The sequence below is a fragment of the Dysidea avara genome, chromosome 2, assembly GCF_963678975.1.
Source record: "Dysidea avara chromosome 2, odDysAvar1.4, whole genome shotgun sequence".
Classification (NCBI taxonomy): Eukaryota; Metazoa; Porifera; class Demospongiae; order Dictyoceratida; family Dysideidae; genus Dysidea; species Dysidea avara.
The window spans coordinates 38,066,569-38,086,017 of record NC_089273.1 but is presented as its reverse complement, the minus strand read 5'-3'; the positions used below and the strand labels follow the sequence as shown (position 1 = coordinate 38,086,017).

Genomic DNA, 19,449 nt, shown 5'->3' with positions numbered 1-19,449 from the left:
GAATGTGTAGGCATGCGTACATTATGCCGGAATAATTTTTGGAATAATCAGTAGTAAAAAGAATCAGGAGTAATTCCGGAATAATAAGGTGATTTTCTGGAATAATCAATTAGAATTCACACGTTTTTCGCGTAGTAATGCAGAAAAACTCGTAAAGGAACATCCACAATCATTGCTAGCACAAAACCGGGCAAAAGATCGAGATACTTTAATAGAGCAGTCACTTACCCTAATAGAATAGTCAGACAAGTTTAGTTGTGACTGCTCTATTAGAGTATCTCGATCTTTGGTTATAGTTTTTATGCTTGCAAGTGGTTATATTTTCAGCTGCAGAAGAATATCCATTTGACTTTTACAATTCCAGGAATTACTCCAGGAATATTTGGGAATAATTTGGGAATAACAGGTGAATAAAAATAATTGCCAGAAAGAATAATAGGTAATTTAAAAAGCATAATGTACTTAAGCCTAAGAATGTGACAGTGCCAATGAGAACTCAACCATTGCTCATATTTTGAAGAACTTACAGAATATACGGGTGATAAATTCGTTTTGGGTAGATGAGATTAATGGAAACTGTCGTGGATGTATATAAGAGGAACCTTATGACTTGGAATCCAAAAACTACAGAATTGAACAAGCCTTTGCAAAAGAGATGCAGACATTGCTCACTCTAAATAATTTATCTAATTTTTATTTCTTTATCTTGCAAGAATAACTTGATTTTGGCACCATATTCACCTGAATTGTCATTATTATCATCAACCCACCATCACAGCCATTTCTTGGCTGCCACCTTTGGATTAAACATCTCTTTTCACCCTAGCTTTTTTGGGCACCACACTCTTTTTTTACAGCTTGGTTGTTCTGGAATAGTTGTCACTTCTTTTTGTATTTGTATACCCTATGGCCAGCTTTGGGGCTTTTTAAACATTCTTTTTATTTGTCACAGGAAGGAAAAAAGATTTAAAGTAGTTTTTATACTTCAACTCCTTTTGATTTTAGCAGTAAATATACAAATTATATATATATATATATATATATATATATTACATGCCAATTATTCTCTACTGGATAACTTGTTTGCAGCTGATCCCTCTACTGTGTGACTTGAAATGTAGCTGCACTCTCTACAGTGTGATTTTTTTTGTAGCTGAACTCTCTACATGGTGACTTGGTTCTAACTGATACTCTGCATGCAGGGTAAATCATATCTAGCTATTAATTTCTCTACAGTGTGACATGTGTCTAGCTGATCTATCTATGGGTGATTTGTTGTAGCTGAACTTTCTAGGCTGGTTTGTTTGTAGCTAAGCTCTTTATACAGGGTGATTTGTTTTTAGCTGATCTCTCTACAGGATGACTTCTTTCTAGATGAGCTCTTTACAGGGTGACTTAATTGCCTGTAGTTGAACTCTGTACAAGGTGATTTGTTGGCGGCTGAACTCTCTACAGGATGAATGGGTTTTAAGCTGATCTCCCTACAAGATGACTTGTAATGGTCTGAATCATTAGAGCTAATTATTTTAGCTGCATGGTGACTGTTCTATTACAGTACCTTGATCTCACTTTTGCTACACGTAGTTCACTTCCAAATCAATACTAAGTGGTTTGTAATCCGATTCTTCTGTACAACTACAAGGACTTTCTATCATGATTATTCCAGCTACATACTGATTTTCATCTCATTGCTCTAAGCGGTTTGCCTGGTAGGAGAGAAAAGTAATGGTTTTTTATTCATAAAAATTGATCGCGTAATTGTTGCACAGGTTGGGTTTTGTGTAATTATCTGATGGCTTTTATCTGGATTCCTTTCAAACCCCAAAAAGGCACTCCTACAATGATTACTCCATCTACATAGCAAGGCTCAGCGTATTCCTTCAAGGGGTTTACCCTCTGGGTGTGACAGAAGTTCAACTTTACTATACGTTAATAATCGGTCATAACTCCGTGAATCTTTATTGGATTCCTACCAAACGTGGTACTGAGATCCTCTGTAATGGTCCGTATAAGTGTGCTGTATTTCAGCCCAATTGGAGCACGCATTTATGTTTTATGGTGGATTTTGCAAAGTGTGCAAAATGAGAAGAAATTAAAACAAAATTTTGTTCACTGGAATCTTGTAAATGGCTGAAGTTATTTTCTTCAAATATAGTGCATAGACTCCCCTACCTGTCTGGCACTTCTGTAAGAAAATTTGGTTCCAATCAGATAAGGGATCACAGAGCTACATAGGTGTGAAAATCGCATTTTCTTACTTCCTGTCAATGTACTCAAGGTGTGGCGCACCGGCTTCTTGGGCCGCATGACACACTGCTATATGTCTTGATAATCAAGATACACGGTAGTGTGTCGTGCGGCCCAAGAAGCCGGCGTGCCACCCGTGAGTATATTAACAGGAAGAAAGAAAACGCAATTTTCACACCTATGTAGCTCTGTGATCCCTTATCCGATTGGAACCAAATTTGCTAGAGAGGTGCCGGCCGGTAAGGGGAGTCTACACACCAAATTTGATGAAAATCGCTCCAGCCATTTCCGAGATACGAGCGAACAAAATTTCGTTTTAATTTCTTCGTTTTTTTCTTCTTCTACTTCTTCATTTCTCACATTCGCAAAATCCGCCATAAAACACGAATTCGTGCTCGGATCGGGCTGAAATTTGGCACACTTAAAGGGCTCATTAAGGCGGATCTGTGTACCAACTTTGGTAGGAATTCGATGAACATTCACGGAGTTATGACCGATTATTTGCGTAAAATAAGGTCGAAGTTCTGTCACGCCTACAGGGTAAACACCTTTGAGGAATCAGTTAAAAATTGATATGTAGATGGAGCAACCATCGTAGGAGTGCCTTTTTGTGGTTTGAAAGGAATCGGAATAAAGACCACGGAGATATGACACAAAACCCGACCTGTGTCAAAATTACGCAATCGATTTTTATGAATAAAAAACTATTAGTTTTCGTATCTACCAGGCAAACCGCTTAGAGCAATGAGCTGAAAATCAGTATGTAGCTGGAATAATCATCATGGAAAGTCCTTCCAGTAGTACAGAAGAATTGGACTACAAACCACTGAGTTATGATTCGAAACCCAACTACGTGTTGCAAATGCTAGATCGAGATATTCTAATAGAACAGTCACCCTATTAGAACATTCAGTGTATAGCTACACATGCATGCACGCATACAGTTCATGTTACTTACAAGTTATTAGTTCATTGTGTAATAATAATGGAATTGATTTATTTGATAGTGCTTCTCTTTGTTCTTGTAGAAAAAAAGCAAAGAAAAAGATGTGATATCTATATGCATAAATATTGGAATTCATTTATTTGATGGTGTTTCTATTTGTTCTTGTAGAAAAAAACACAGAAAAGATGTGATATCCATGCATAGCTACCAAACTGGATGCTGCCAAGCTATATACATCATGGCTGCACCAAAGGCTAAGCCTGTACAAGGATGCTTCCACAACATACAACATACACAAAAAACTTGACACACACCTACATAAACTATACATTGTACCGATAATGTAGCATTGTTCATTATATGATTATATCACCTTTATACCAATTATCAAACTTCAACAAACATTAAGCACAATAATATTTATTATTTTCAATGTACGTAACTACACTCACTAATATAGAGAACATGCAATGCAGTTATAAGTAGGGCTCAGCTTTCAAGTGCATTATTATTTATACAACATTGGATATTCAAATAATATGATATTCAGGATGCTGTTCAACATTCTACTACTAGATCATTTATAATCATTAAGTGAATGCAGTACGTAGGACTAAACAGTATATAAATCTATGGGCTGCTCACTGGCAGCTCCACCTTACAATCAAAACTGCATAGTGAGGCTTTGCTGAAAACATAACATCATCCATAGCAGTGTTGTTTTAGTAAGGAATTTTAGTTTTAGTTATAGTCATGGCCAGTTTCGTCAATTTATTTTAGGTATAGTTTTAGTAATCTTTCCTAATTCCTTTTAGTTATTGATTTAGTTAAGGTTAGCTATATTTCTGTGTCATTTTAGTTTTAGTTAAAAGATGTGAAAATCTTTTAATTATAGTTTTAGTAAAATTATAAAAACCCAATTATAGTTTTAGCTGTACATAAGAAAATCTTTTGGTTTTAGTTATCTTAATTCTTTTTAGTTTTAGATTTAGTACTGGTAAATTATTGTGTTGCGTTTTAGCTATAGATTTAGCGTTTTAGTTTAATTAATATATTATGAAGTTGCTTTTAGTTTTGATTAACTAAAACACATATATATATATGTCTTACTAAAAGTACTTCAGGTTTAGTCATAGTTAACTAAAACAACACTAATCCTTAGATATCCATCGGAAACCCTCAGTCTCCACCACATCTGGAGTTTGCATTCTTACAGCAAGGTATCAAGACACACGGTAGTGTGTCGTGCGGCCCAAGAAGCCGGCGCGTAACACCCGTGAGTATATTGACAGGAAGAAAGAAAACGCAATTTTCGCACCTCCGTAGCTCTGTGCTTCCTTGATGAAACAAGACGATTTTTGCTGTGGACATGCCCCCCAACTGCAGCACTCCACATTCCAAATTTGAGCGAAATCGCTTCGCGCGTTCCCGAGATATGCGACTTCAAAAATTGGCTCAGTTTCTTCGTTTTTTTTCTTCTTCTTCTTATTTTTCTTTTTCTTGTCGCACACTTACAAAAACTGCTATAAAACTCGCACGCCATATCCGATTGCCTTGAAATTTGGCACACAGAAGGGGATATAAAGGCGCATCTCGGTACCAACTTTGGCTGGAATACGATAAACAGGCAAAGAGTTATGAGCGATTATTCACGAAAATTAACACCAATATGTTGTCACGCCTACAGGGTAAACCGCGTATGGGAAGAAGCTGAAAATCGGTGGGTGAATAGGTTAACTATTGAACCTCAAACCTTTTGTGGTTTGAAAGAAATCGAGCTAAAAACCAGGAAGATACAACGAAAAAACCAACAGTGTGTAACAATTACGCAATCGAGATTAGCTAATAAAAACGACTCCTTGCCACGCCTACCAGGTAAACCGCTTGGGGTAATGCTTTGAAAATCGCTGTACAGATGGAGTTATCATCTTAGAAAGGCTCTTCAATGGTGTAGAAGAATCAGACTTAAAACCACGGAGTTATAACACGAAATCCAACTTAGTGTAGCAAGTGCGAGATCGAAATACTCTAATAGAGCAGTCATCCTAATAGAGCAGTCATCCTAATAGAGCAGTCACCCGAAGAGAATTCAAGAGATCAGCTAGAAACAAGTAACCTGTATAGAGATCAGCTACAAACAAGCCACCCTGTAGAGAGATCAGCCACAAACAATTCACCCTGTAGAGAGATCAGCTAGAAGAAGTTACCTTGTAGGGAATTCATGCAACTATAGAAAGAGATAATTCAGCTAGAAGAAATCACCTTGTAGAGTTCAGCTACAAAGAAACCACAATGTAGAGAGTTCAGATACAAAGAAACCACCATGTAGAGAATTCGTTTACTAACAAGTCACCCTATAGAAAGATCAGCTAGAAGAAGTTACCTCGTAGAGAGTTCAGTTACAAAGAAACCACCATGTAGAGAATTCATTTACAAACTAGTGACCCTGTTGAGACATCAGCTAGAAGAAGTTACCTTGTAAAGAGTTCAGCTACATAGAAACCATTCTGTAAAGAGCTCAGCTGCAAACAAATCACCTGTACAGAATTCAGCTACAAACAAATCACCCTGTAGAGAGATCAGCTAGAAGAAGTTACCTTGTTGATAGTTCAGCTACAAAGAAACCATCATGTAGAGAGTTCAGCTACAAACAAATCTCCCTGTAGAGAGATCAGCTAGAAGAAGTTACCTTGTAGAGAGTTCAGCTTCAAACAAATCACCCTGTAGAAAGATCAGCTACAAACAAATCTCCCTGTAGAGAGATTAGCTAGAAGTTATCTTGTAGAGAGTTCAGCTACAAAGAAACCATCATGTAGAGAGTTCAGCTACAAACAAATCTCCCTGTAGAGAGATCAGCTAGAAGAAGTTACCTTGTAGAGAGTTCAGCTTCAAACAAATCACCCTGTAGAAAGATCAGCTAGAAGAGGTCACCTTGTAGAGAGTTCAGTTACAAAAAAACCACCATGTAGAGAGCTCAGCTACAAACCAGTGACCTTGTAGAGACTTCAGCTAGAAGAAGTTACCTTGTAGATAGTTCAGCTACAAAGAAACCATTCTTTAAAGAGCTCAGCTGCAAACAAATCACCTGTAAAGAATTCAGCTACAAATAAATCACCCTGTAGAAAGATGAGCTAGAAAAAGTTACCTTGTAGAGAGTTCAGTTACAAAGAAACCACCATGTAGAGAATTCAGCTACAAACTAGCGACCCTGTAAAGACATCAGCTAGAAGAAGTTACCTTGAGAGAGTTCAGCTACAAAGAAACCATTATTTAAAGAGCTCAGCTGCAAACAAATCACCTATATAGAATTCAGCTACAAACAAATCACCATGTAGAGAGATCAGCTAGAAGAAGTTAACTTGTAGAGAGTTCAGCTACAAACAAATCACCCTGTATAGAGATCAGCTAGAAGAAGTTACCTTGTAGAGAGTTCAGCTACAAAGAAACCACCATGTAGAGAGTTCAGCTGCAAAGAAATCACCCTGTATAAAATTCTGCCACGAACAAATTGCCCTGTAGAAAGATCAGTTAGAAGAAGTTACCTTGTAGAGAGTTCAGCTACAAAGAAACCATTCTGTAAAGAGCTCAGCTGCAAACAAATCACCTGTACAGAATTCAGCTACAAACAAATCACCCTGTAGAGAGATCAACTAGAAGAAATTACTTTGTAGAGAGTTCAGCTACAAAGAAACCACCATGTAGAGAGTTCAGCTGCAAACAAATCACCCTGTAGAAAATACAGCCACAAACAAATTGCCCTGTAGAAAGATCAGTTAGATGAAGTTACCTTTTAGAGAGTTCAGCTACAAAGAAACCACCCTGTAGAGAGATCAGCTAGAAGAAGTTACCTTGTAGATCGTTCAGCTACAAACAAATCACCCTGTAGAGAGATCAGCTAGAAGAAGTTACCTTGTAGAGAGTTCAGCTACAAAGAAACCACCATGTAGAGAGTTCAGCTGCAAAGAAATCACCCTGTAGAAAATTCTGCCACAAACAAATTGCCCTGTATAGAGAGATCAGTTAGAAGAAGTTACCATTTAGAGAGTTCAGCTACAAAGAAACCATTCTGTAAAGAGCTCAGCTGCAAACAAATCACCTGTACAGAATTCAGCTACAAACAAATCACCCTGCAGAGAGATCAGCTAGAAGAAATTACCTTGTAGAGAGTGAAGCTACAAACAAATCACCCTATTGAAAAATCAGCTTGTAGAAGTCACCTTGTAGAAAGTTCAGTTACAAAGAAACCATTCTGTAAAGAGCTCAGCTGCAAACAAATCACCCTGTAGAGAGATCAGCTAGAAGAAGTTACCTTGTAGAGAGTGAAGCTACAAACAAATCACCCTATTGAAAATCAGCTAGAAGAAGTCACCTTGTAGAAAGTTCAGTTACAAAGAAACCACCATGTAGAGAGTTCAGCTACAAACTAGCCACCTTGTAGAGACATCAGCTAGAAAAGTTACCTTGTAGAGAGTTCAGCTACAAAGAAACCATTCTGTAAAGAGCTCAGCTGCAAACAAATCACCTGTACAGAATTCAGCTACAAACAAATCACCCTGTAGAGAGATCAGCTAGAAGAAGTTAACTTGTAGAGAGTTCAGCTACAAAGAAACCACCCTGTAGAGAGATCAGCTAGAAGAAGTTACCTTGTAGATCGTTCAGCTACAAACAAATCACCCTGTAGAGAGATCAGCTAGAAGAAGTTACCTTGTAGATAGTTCAGCTACAAAGAAACCACCATGTAGAGAGTTCAGCTGCAAAGAAATCACCCTGTAGAAAATTCTGCCACAAACAAATTGCCCTGTATAGAGAGATCAGTTAGAAGAAGTTACCTTTTAGAGAGTTCAGCTACAAAGAAACCATTCTGTAAAGAGCTCAGCTGCAAACAAATCACCTGTACAGAATTCAGCTACAAACAAATCACCCTGTAGAGAGATCAGCTAGAAGAAATTACCTTGTAGATAGTTCAGCTACAAACAAATCACCCTGTAGAAAGATCAGTTAGAAGAAGTTACTTTGTAGAGAGTTCAGCTACAAAGAAACCATTCTGTAAAGAGCTCAGCTGCAAACAAATCACCTGTACAGAATTCAGCTACAAACAAATCACCCTGTAGAGAGATCAGCTAGAAGAAATTACATTGTAGATAGTTCAGCTACAAACAAATCACCCTGTAGAAAGATCAGTTAGAAGAAGTTACTTTGTAGAGAGTTCAGCTACAAAGAAACCATTTTGTAGAGAGCTCAGCTGCAAACAAATCACCTGTACAGAATTCAGCTACGAACAAATCACCCTGTAGAGAGATCAGCTAGAAGAAGTTACCTTGTAGATAGTTCAGCTACAAACAAATCTCCCTGTAGAGAGATCAGCTAGAAGAAATTATCTTGTAGAGAGTTCAGCTACAAAGAAATCATCATGTGGAGAGTTCAGCTGCAAAGAAATCACCACTGCCCAAATTTCAAGGCAATAGCTCTTTCCATTCTGAAGTTATCAATTGTCAAAGTTGGCAAATTGAATGTGTATGGAAGGCCCCTTTTCGCAAATCCGGTCCCATATGTATTATATATATAATTTGTACATTTACTGATAAAATATTTAAAGTACATCTACTTCATCTTGTCTTCTTCCTGTAGTAAAGAAAAAAAACATAGGTTAAAAAAGTCCCAAAGCTGGCCATAGGCCGGCTTTGGGGTATACAAATACAAAAAGAAATGAAATCTAATCCAAAACAGCCAAGCTGTAAAAAAAGTGTGCGGCCCTCAGAAAGGCTATGGTGAAAAAAGATGTGAAATCCAAGGTGGCGGCCAAGAAATGGCTGTGATGGTAGGTTAATGGTAAAAATTTTAATAATGACAATTCAGGTAAATTTTGTGAAGCGGCACAAAAATTCACCTGAATTGTCGTTATTAAAATTTTTACCATTAACCTACCATCACAGCCATTTCTTGGCCGCCACCTTGGATTTCACATCTTTTTTCACCATAGCCTTTCTGAGGGCCGCACACTTTTTTTACAGCTTGGCTGTTTTGGATTAGATATATGTATTTTACCAATAATTTTTATTTTGAACTACATATCACAATACAGCTTGGTCCTCAGAGACTGTGACTTTCCAGTCCATTTCTTATTCTATTGCTTGTACATCTCCATCACTGATGATGCAAAGGAAAAATCCATGAATGGTGATCCATTTATTTACTATAGCTACTTGCCTTGCTAATCACTAAACTCCCAGTGAGGTGCAATACGATTCGAACAGAGATTCCAATTTCAGTGACAGTGCTACTCATGTAAGAGAAATGGGGCAAATAGTCTATAATTGCAACCTAACGATTCACTATGCTAGAATGGCGTGTCTTAGCCTTGGTTTTAGTGCCGATAGGCGTGCCTAACATTCGCGCTAATTATCGTAAATGCCTACTTCTCCAGCGAAGCAACGATCACGCATGGCTACTAATACGCATAGTATGCAACATGTCAGAGTTGAGCCATATAGTCAAGTGTTTCCTACCCATGTTTAATCTGTAGGCGTGCACCCAATGCGAATGTTTTCTCACAAATGAGGAAATAGTAGACGCGAATGTTTTCTTCTGCGAATAATTCCAGGTTTACGGTACTTAACAGAAAATACTGAAACGTTAACAGTCCATTTGTTATTCTTTCTAAACAACAAAAATGTCGTAAAATGTCTAACTGTGATCAACTTGTACATTTAGCCATTATTGAGTTTAAAGGCTTCAAGCAGGAATTTTGTTCATCATTCAGTAGAGCATTCCAATTAGTCATTTTTAAAAGCCCGTTGCAGCTCGGCCTGCATCAAATCTGCCAGTATAATAAAAAGCATAATAGACTGCAGTGCTATGCCATCATAGTGCTAGCATAATAGCATATTAGATGGATATTTCAAATTATGGAGCTTAATTCCTTGAAAGTAGATCAATATTCCCTAATAAAGTGGTCAGCGGAAACTGTATGCTGCAATAGAGCACTCAAATGCATTGTAAACGGCTCAAGATAAATTGCAAGAAATATTGCTAATCTAGGAGCATAATGCAAGCATAATAAGAGCAATGAAGAACATAATGGGTGAATTTTTTTTGGAAATACCTGAAAGCATTTTGGGAAAAATTTTGAGCAGGCTCAGTTGGAGCATTCGGATGTTCTCAAAGGCAATTTTGGGATTTATTATACCCAACCAATACTGGAAAGGTACTATGAAATTATTGTGAGTCTGGTTTCTGCACAGCAAAAAAAAATATGAATTTTCCTTTTATGTGCTACCCTATCACAAGTGAAGCACATATAGTCATCTTTTTTGCTATACACAGGAAGAAAAGCTGCATTTCAGGTATTCGAAAATCCCCAGTAAATGTACAGTCCATATTTCTGTACATTTCCGGTGTTCATGAAATTTGCACATTTCCTTGACAATTTCCATGACATTTCCTAATAGCAGGATTGATAGCATTTCTTGACATTTCCTAATGCAGGATAGATGAAATTTACTGACATTTCTGAAACACAGGAAAGATCAAATTTCCATAAATTTCTTGACATTTCCTGCACTCAGGATAGGTGGTGTAAAATACAAATTTCCTGTCTAGGAAATGTCAGTAAATGCCATGTGTCAACACATTTCCTAAACACAGTATAGATGGGGGACAGTATGGTACCAATGTGCATTATACTCTCTACCAGTTCAGGACACATGACATTACAATTACAATTACATGACATTCATGGACATTTCCTAAATGACAAGGAATAGACAGGATTAGTACATTACAACTAGCTATCTTACCTACTTTAATAGAGTTTGCAAAATGTATAAGAAACCTATATTACCAAGGTATTACTTCATTGTGGGTTTGGGTTATCACATTTCCTGTTACTATAGGAAATGTCCAGTAAATATGATATTTTTTGAAATTTACATGATGTGTCCTTGGCCACTATAATGCACTGTATATATGTGACTAGGGCTGCAAAAATAGGGCATGTGGGCACATGATTTTTGCCTACATTTTCAGACTTCCATCACTCATAACTGTTTGTACCATAATGCTATGGCAATGAACTTTTTAGCTCTTAGTAGGCATTTAATTGGCTTTATGATGCAAGTTACAGAATACAAATATTTTGTTCCAGAACTGAGATATGACCTGTAAAGTGACGGGGTGTAGTTTGTGTCCATATGCCCTGTTTTTGCAGGCCCGGTCGCATATTGCATTTCCAAATACACAGGTTACATAGAGACCTCATCCTAATCTGTAAAGTGTTACAGTAGTCAAGTATATATGACCGCAGCTGGAGTGACAATCTTGGACTAAAAATGTGACTACATGCCATGTGTCCTTGACTTAGGAAATCTCATGTAAATTTCAAATTTCTGAATAGTATAGGAAATCTCACTACATGCCATGTGTCCTTGACTAAGGAAATCTCATGTAAATGTCAAATTTCTGAATACATGCAGGAAATCTAACAACATGCATGTCAACTTTTTGGTAGAGTAAATATCCAGACACATGAAGTTTCCCGTGTTTTAGGAAATGTCACAACATGTGTCATTTACAGTATACAGGTTTACTCCAGATTTGATATAGTAAATTCAACAGTTACATTTCCTGTACATTTCCTTGCTGATTTTTGGGCCGAAAATGTCACTTATTTTTCCTGTGATACATTTGTGCACTGTTCACATATGTAGTGAAGTTGCAAATATGTATGTGGTACTGGAGGAAATGTTTTGAAATACCATTTCCATCATATGTGGTCATGATTTGCGTATTCACAAATTTGACCTATTCTACACATTTCTGCAAACACATATGTTGCAAATTTGACCTATTTTACACCTGTGCTTAATATGCCATTTGGTGTGTAAATCCAATTTTTTGTAGTGCTGGTCGACATTATTGTGTAATGGGGTAAAAACTTCTATGATTCATAACTATACAAAACTACAATAATCTATGATGAGTAATTAATACTTATGAAGATGGCAAGAAAATCAAAAAGTGCATATATAGTTTTTATCTTTGAGCAGCATTCGCAAAAAATGCCATGGTACGTTATAAAATCAGAAGTCCTAGATATATTTTATAGTTATAACACACTTACGAGGGATATGACTAAAATATACGCACGATTCACAAGAGCGCGCAGCGCTCGAGTGAGAGTGCGTATATTTAGTCATATCCCGAGTGATCGTGTTATATCTGTTATGTTCTACACCCCAGTAGATGAAAACGATTATAGATAATAAGTTATAGTGAAACAGCACCTCATAGAGATGGAAATCAATAGAAATTCTTGATGGATCAGACGTTTTACACTTTTAGTGGTGCCACACCCACATAGTCGCGATTAGTGAGTTATCCACGAAGGAGACAAGGGTTCATCGAAAATTGTTTACAGGGGAGGAAGAAGTAGTTGATATGAGGAGGGGCTTGGCTGACTCAGACTTAATGAAATGATCTACATTGTCTCTGGTTTGGTAAGGTGAGACCAAAAAAAATAAAAAAGGTCACAACCAGCTGATTATAGTTAATAAACACATAAAATCATTACATAGCTCGCTACACACTGCTCTAAGACTGTGACTGCTTTGTTAGAGTGACTGCTCTATTAGAGTATCTCGATCTTTACCACGATTTTCATCCCCACTCCAAGGATAATTTCGGCGTGATATCATTCTCAGGGGGCTTCAGTCCCCTAACTTCCCTCCCCCTTTCCGCCGCCTATGCTTGTTCCAGTTCCTGAGGTGAATAATTGTTGGTTAATTTAGGCGCTTGTTATTAGAGACTTGTTTACCGTTTAGATAAGGATTTCGCGGAATGTGTGCAGTTACATCATATATGGTAAGCGTAGCCACAAAGCGTGGTATATCAGTTATATATCACAGTTTGCCGTGGTATATCAGTTATATACCACAGAGCCGCGCTTTTGATCTCAACCACAGGTGTGGTATATATGTCCTGAATTAGGTTAGGTAATCCTAAGTCTGCAGCACATGGGGGTTTAGAAAACCCGGACCGGACCGGACCGGACCAGGTCAACTTCTTCAAGTAAGCCAATTCACACAATAGCTGTAGCTAGCATACAATTCACGCAATAGCTAGCTATAACATACACTCTTCACCTTGTAGCCACTCTGCCAAGAACATACTTAGCTAGCTATATACGATGGCTCAGACTGCAACAGCGATCGCGCACGAAACTTCATCCAGTAGAAAACAACCTAACCAAGCGATTAAAATACTTTCTACTACATTACACTACACAATCGCTACAAACTCTTTCTGCTGTACTCAACTGTTACACACACCAGCGACCGACCGAATTTATTAGAATCGTGATATACAAAGTGAAAGGAACTAAGATAACAGCAAACCTTCGAACTTATGTAAAGGAATGGTCATGGATGACTGGCTAAACTAAGAAAGGTAAGCTAGTGCCCATGTATGGTAGCTATAATGAAGATTTCTGGAGTACTAAGGTTTTGTTCTATTTAAAACTTACCTTGACATGTAGCGAGCTTGTAGCTTTGTAGCGATTGTGTAGTGTAATGTAGTAGAAAGTATTTTAATAGCTTGGTTAGGTTGTTTTATCGTGGATGAAGTTTCGTGCGCGATCGCTTTTGCAGTCTGAGCCATCGTAGCTAGCTAATTATGTTCTTGGCAGAGTGCACTGTGAAAAAAGAGGAATATAAGATGGTATATCTAATGGCTTAAACTATACAAATAATCTCAGTATAGTCTTGCATTATACTAACTATCTTATACTTTAGTATAAACCCCATCTTATATTATGGGAAACAGATTATATTTTAGTTTAATACACATTCTTTGTATGGCTTTGTTTACTTAACTAAATGTGATAATTTTTTAGCTTCACCATCAGGTCTCATTATTGCCTCATTTTTAGCTTCACCATCTCATTATAAGCATCTCATGTGACTTAAGATTTTTTTACTGTACCAAACAAAGTCATGATGACTTTACAATAAGTAGCTACACTTCTGTTAATCACTATAGCTAGCTAACTAGCTTCAGTTTGTTGTGATAATTTCATGCGCACACATTTTCAAATAGCAAAGCCTATAATACCACTAAAATTAATTATTCAATCTAAGAGCCATACAAATCTAGATTTTCTTGCACAGTTAGCACACCTGCAAATGTTCGTAGTAATGCTTGTTTAAAATTGAAGGGGTCAGTGGTGTGCGCATGCGTATTAGGTGCAATTAAGTCGCCATCTTTGTCGCTATTGTTGTATCAGAGGTTGTAAATGTGAGTGATACGACGGTGTATCTCGCGGAGAGAGTGTGCGCGATCGGCGCTATCGTCCAATGAGCCACGATGATAGTTATGGACCACAACTGTACATCCCTGCTGGCTGTAGTGGTGAAGTGGCGCGGACAAGTGGACAATTCCTTCGATGGCAGCAATCAAAATCAGCTCTAGATGAGTAAGTATTAGACTAAAATGATAGCTTGTACGATAGGTTTAGCCGTATTAAATTGTTTATTGTGTATTGTATGACAATGGCCTGCAAACGATTCAACTTTGGTGTTGCTGTGTACGTATTACATGTTTTATATCCTGTTATCTCAGCTTATGGCGAATGACGAGTGGACACAGTTCATCAGCCATCAACCACTGTGAAAAAAGAGGAATATAAGATGGTATATCTAATGGCTTAAACTATACAAATAATCTCAGTATAGTCTTGCATTATACTAACTATCTTATACTTTAGTAAAAACCCCATCTTATATTATGGGAAACAGATTATACTTTAGTTTAATACACATTCTTTGTAGCTATGGCTTTGTTTACTTAACTAAATGTGATAACTTTTTAGCTTCACCATCATATCAGCCATTATTGTCTCATTATTAGCTTCACCATCTCATGTGACTTAAGATTTTTTTTGTATCAAACAAAGTCATGATGATTTTACAATAAGTAGCTACACTTCTGTTAATCACTATAGCTAGCTAACTAGCTTCAGTTTGTGACAATTTCATACACACACATTTTCATACAGTCAGTAAAGCATATAATACCAGAAAAAATATTTATTCAATCTAAGAGTCATACAAATCTAGATTTTCTTGTTCAGTTAGCACACCTGCAAAAGTTCGTAGTAATGCTTGTTTAAAATTGAGGGGTCAGTGGTGTGCGCATGCGTATTAGATGCAATTAAGTCGCCATCTTTGTCGCTATTGTTGTATCAGAGGTTGTAAATGTGAGTGACATGATGGTGTATCTCGCGGAAAGAGTGTGCGCGATCGGCGCCATCGTCAAATGAGCCACGATGATAGTTATGGACCACAACTGTACATCCTCTCGTACATCCCTGTTGGCTGTAGTGGTGAAGTGGCGCGGCCAAGTGGACAATTCCTTTGATGGAAGCAATTAAAAACAACTCTAGATGAGTAAGTATTAGACTAAAATGATAGCTTGTACGATAGGTTTAGCCGTATTAAATTGTTTATTGTGTATTGTATGACAATGACCTGCAAATGATTCAACTTTGGTGTTCAGTGCTGTGTACGTATTACATGTTTTATATCCTGTTATCTCAGCTTATGGCGGATGACGAGTGGACACAGTTCATCAGCCATCAACAGTAAGAGTATGCATGATCTGCTGTTATGATTTTGTATATTATCTCTTCAGAGGTACAATTTCTTGTCGAACCTCTTAGTTCTACAGGCTGTCAGTGTACAACATCTGCAGTGTTAGTTTCCTTCAATGGCAGCTGCTTCCTTTAAAGAATCTGGTAGCGACCATATGTGGACAGTTTTGTTCCTTTTTCATGGAGTTGTCCAACGTCATCTTCTAATTACTTACAGCTGTAAGTGCATTAAGCCTGATTGTGTTTTTATTCATTTTCTTTTCAATAGGGTAGGAATTACAGACTTGGTCTCAGTTCTAGGAGATTCTTCTTATTGCTAACATCTGTAAGTAAGTACACTGAGAGTGTCCAGTATACAATTTATATTTACCTCGTTTAGGTTTGTGGAAACTGGTCTCATTTCTTCTGGGAACTGGTCTCTACTTTTTATCAACAGCTGATGGCTGCTACCTTGTCTGGCACTGTAAATGAGTTGAGTGCTTTCAAGAACCTGTTCCGTCTTGTTTGTCCTTATTTCACTGACCATGCTCGTATTGCTAACAAAAGTAAGTTCACTGAGAGTATGAAAATTATATTATATTTAGTCTTGTTTCAGTTGTACTTTAGTGATTACAAGATTCTTGGACTTGGTTATCAGTGTATCAGATGCTTCTTGTGAGCTTACATACACATTAGCCCAACAAAGTCACATACCAAGTGGCTGTTTTATGGTCTGGTTAGACTCACTGATAACACCTGTAAGTACACCAGATAATCCAGAATATGAATTATGTTTGCCTCCATTTAGGGTTGTGAGACCTGGTCTTATCAGACTTGTCTTAGTTGTACATGGATTGTCGGTCTCAGACTCGGTTTCAGTTTTAAAAGCTTGTTACAAACTGTAAGTACAATGATTGTTCAGTATACGCATTATATTTACCATCTTTAATAGAGTTGTGGGACCTAGCCGCCGTTCTACATGGTAATACTAGGTTTCCAGACAAGGTCTCAGTTTTATGAGATTCTTATTGTTACAGAACTGTAAGTCCAACGATTGTCCAGAATACACATTATATTTACCGTCTTTGTATTAGAGCTGTGGGACAGTTCTACCAGACAACTAACAGATTGTCACAGAGTTCTACATAGCGATGATAATACAGGTAATTTGTAATGGAACTTGTGAATTGTATTTACTGGCTTACCTGCTGCAGTTGGATAAAGACTGATAAATGACGAAATTGATTTGATACTGTCATGGCCAAGGAGACATTGATTTACTAGCTGTACCTATTGTGGTTTTAACATATTTACAGAATTAAATTCATTACAAATATAATTATAGAAATTATTTAATTAAGGTTATGGAAAGTAAAAAAAGTACAGTAGTATAGTAGCCAATATATGGTTGAAATAGGCTTAGTATAGTCTGATAATACACTGCACTATACTAGTGATTTAATCTCTAATATATGACTGTCTTAAATGTATTCAATAAGCTTGTTATAGTAAAGTCCTAATCTATTAATATATGCTGTACTATTTCATTCCAATACCAACATAATAAGACTGTTATAGACCTTATTATTCTGAGCTTTTTTCACAGTGAACGGTAAGAGTATACATGGTCTGCTCTTACGATTTGTATATTATCTCTTCAGAGGTACAGTTTCTTGTCGAACCTCTTAGTTCTACAGGCTGTTAGTGTACAACATCTGCAGTGTTAGTTTCCTTCAATGGCAGCTGCTTCCTTTAAAGAATCTGGTAGTGACCATATGCGGACAGTTTTGTTCTTTTTCCACGGAGTTGATCAACGTCATCTTCTAATTACTTACAGCTGTAAGTGCATTAAGCCTGATTGTGTTTTTATTCATTCTCTTTTCAATAGGGTAGAATTACAGACTTGGTCTCAGTTTTAGGAGATTCTTCTTATTGCTAACATCTGTAAGTAAGTACACTGAGAGTGTCCAGTATACAATTTATATTTACCTTCGTTTAGGTTTGTGGAAACTGGTCTCATTTCTTCTGGGAACCGGTCTCATTTCTTTATGTTTTTCACTACTTTTTATCAACAGCTGACGGCTGCTACCTTGTCTGGTACTGTAAATGAGTTGAGTGTTTTCAAGAACCTGTTCCGTCTTGTTTGTCTTTATTTCACTGACCATGCTCGTATTGCTAACAAAAGTAAGTTCACTGAGAGTATGCAAATTATATTATATTTAGTCTTGTTTCAGTTGTACTTAGTGATTACAAGATTCTTGGACTTGGTTATCAGTGTATCAGATGCTTCTTGTGAGCTTACGTAACACGTTAGCCCAACAAAGTCACATACTAAATGCATGGCTGTTTTATGTCTGGTTAGACTCACTAATAACACCTGTAAGTACACCAAATAATCCAGAATATGAATTATGTTTGCCTCCATTTAGGGTTGTGAGACCTGGTCTTATTAGACTTGTCTTAGATGTACATGGATTGTCGGTCTCAGTTTTAAAAGATTGTTACAAACTGTAAGTACAGTGATTGTTCAGTATACGCATTATATTTACTATCTTTAATAGAGTTGTGGGACCTAGCCGCCGTTCTACATGGTAATACTAGGTTTCCAGACAAGGTCTCAGTTTTATGAGATTCTTATTGTTGCAAACTGTAAGTCCAACGATTATCCAGAATACACATTATATTTACCATTTTTGTATTAGAGCTGTGGGAGACGACTATCAGATTGTCACAGAGTTCTACATAGTGATGATAATACAGGTAATTTGTAATGGAACTTGTGAACTGTATTTACTGTCTTACCTGCTGCAGTTGGATGAAGACTGATAAATGACGAAATTAATTTGATAATGCCATGGCCAAGGAGACATTGATTTACTAGATGTACTTATTGTGGTTTTAACATATTTACAGAATTAAATTCATTACAAATATAATTATAAAAATTATTTAATTAAGGTAGCCACAGATTATAGGAAAGTAAAAAAGTACAGTACTATAGTAGCCAATATATGGTTGAAATAGGCTTAGTATAGTCTGATAATACACCGCACTATACTAGTGATTTAATCTCTAATATATGACTGTCTTAAATGTATTTAATAAGCTTGTTATAGTAAAATCCTAATCTAATGATATATGCTGTACTATTTCATTCCAATACTAACATAATAAGACTGTTATAGACCTTATTATTCTGAACTTTTTTCACAGTGGTGGCTACAAGGTGAAGAGTATATGTTATAGCTAGCTATTTCGTGAATTGTATGTTACAGCTATTGTGTGAATTGGCTTACTTGAAGAAGTTGACCTAGTCCGGTCCGGTCCGGGTTTTCTAAACCCCCGCAGCACATGTTGCTGTCAGACCTTCAGTGCTGGTCACTGTAAAGTGCTAATAATAATAATATTACAGTATTACATTAGAAAGATAAATTAAATAATACTGTTCAGCAACCTAGTAATTTAGCACATTTTCAGCTAAAACAGTGTTTGTGCATGCATGTGTGTAAGTCACCAATACTGAAGTGGGTTAAACCAAGATTTTTGGTGCTTTTTGTTAAGTTCCCTAATTTCTTCCTTCTTCTTTCTTCGAATCCTTAAGCTTTCTGGATCACGTTTGGCTTTTTCCAATAGT

At 36.9% G+C, this 19,449-nt stretch overlaps 1 protein-coding gene and 2 long non-coding RNA genes across 13 annotated transcripts in view; 2 read left to right on the top strand and 1 right to left on the bottom strand.

Annotated features, from left to right (window-relative positions):
• Nucleotides 1-19,449, bottom strand: part of LOC136247257 (uncharacterized) — a 237,281-nt gene that overhangs the window by 18,334 nt on the left and 199,498 nt on the right. The gene's annotated exons all lie outside the window — the stretch shown is intronic.
• The window catches only part of LOC136247263 (uncharacterized), a 75,750-nt gene continuing 70,680 nt past the window's right edge, over nucleotides 14,380-19,449 (top strand). Inside the window, exons 1-9 of one of the 11 annotated variants that reach the window (XR_010697271.1) lie at nucleotides 14,380-14,660; nucleotides 15,784-15,827; nucleotides 15,878-16,055; nucleotides 16,105-16,161; nucleotides 16,273-16,381; nucleotides 16,432-16,573; nucleotides 18,245-18,325; nucleotides 18,377-18,464; nucleotides 18,518-18,575. This is a non-coding gene — a long non-coding RNA (uncharacterized lncRNA). The other 10 variants (XR_010697270.1, XR_010697278.1, XR_010697275.1 and 7 more) reach the window with 10 other exon arrangements.
• LOC136247275 (uncharacterized) lies at nucleotides 16,910-17,154 on the top strand. The gene is made up of 2 exons (XR_010697308.1): nucleotides 16,910-16,978; nucleotides 17,030-17,154. It is a non-coding gene; the product is annotated as an uncharacterized lncRNA (long non-coding RNA).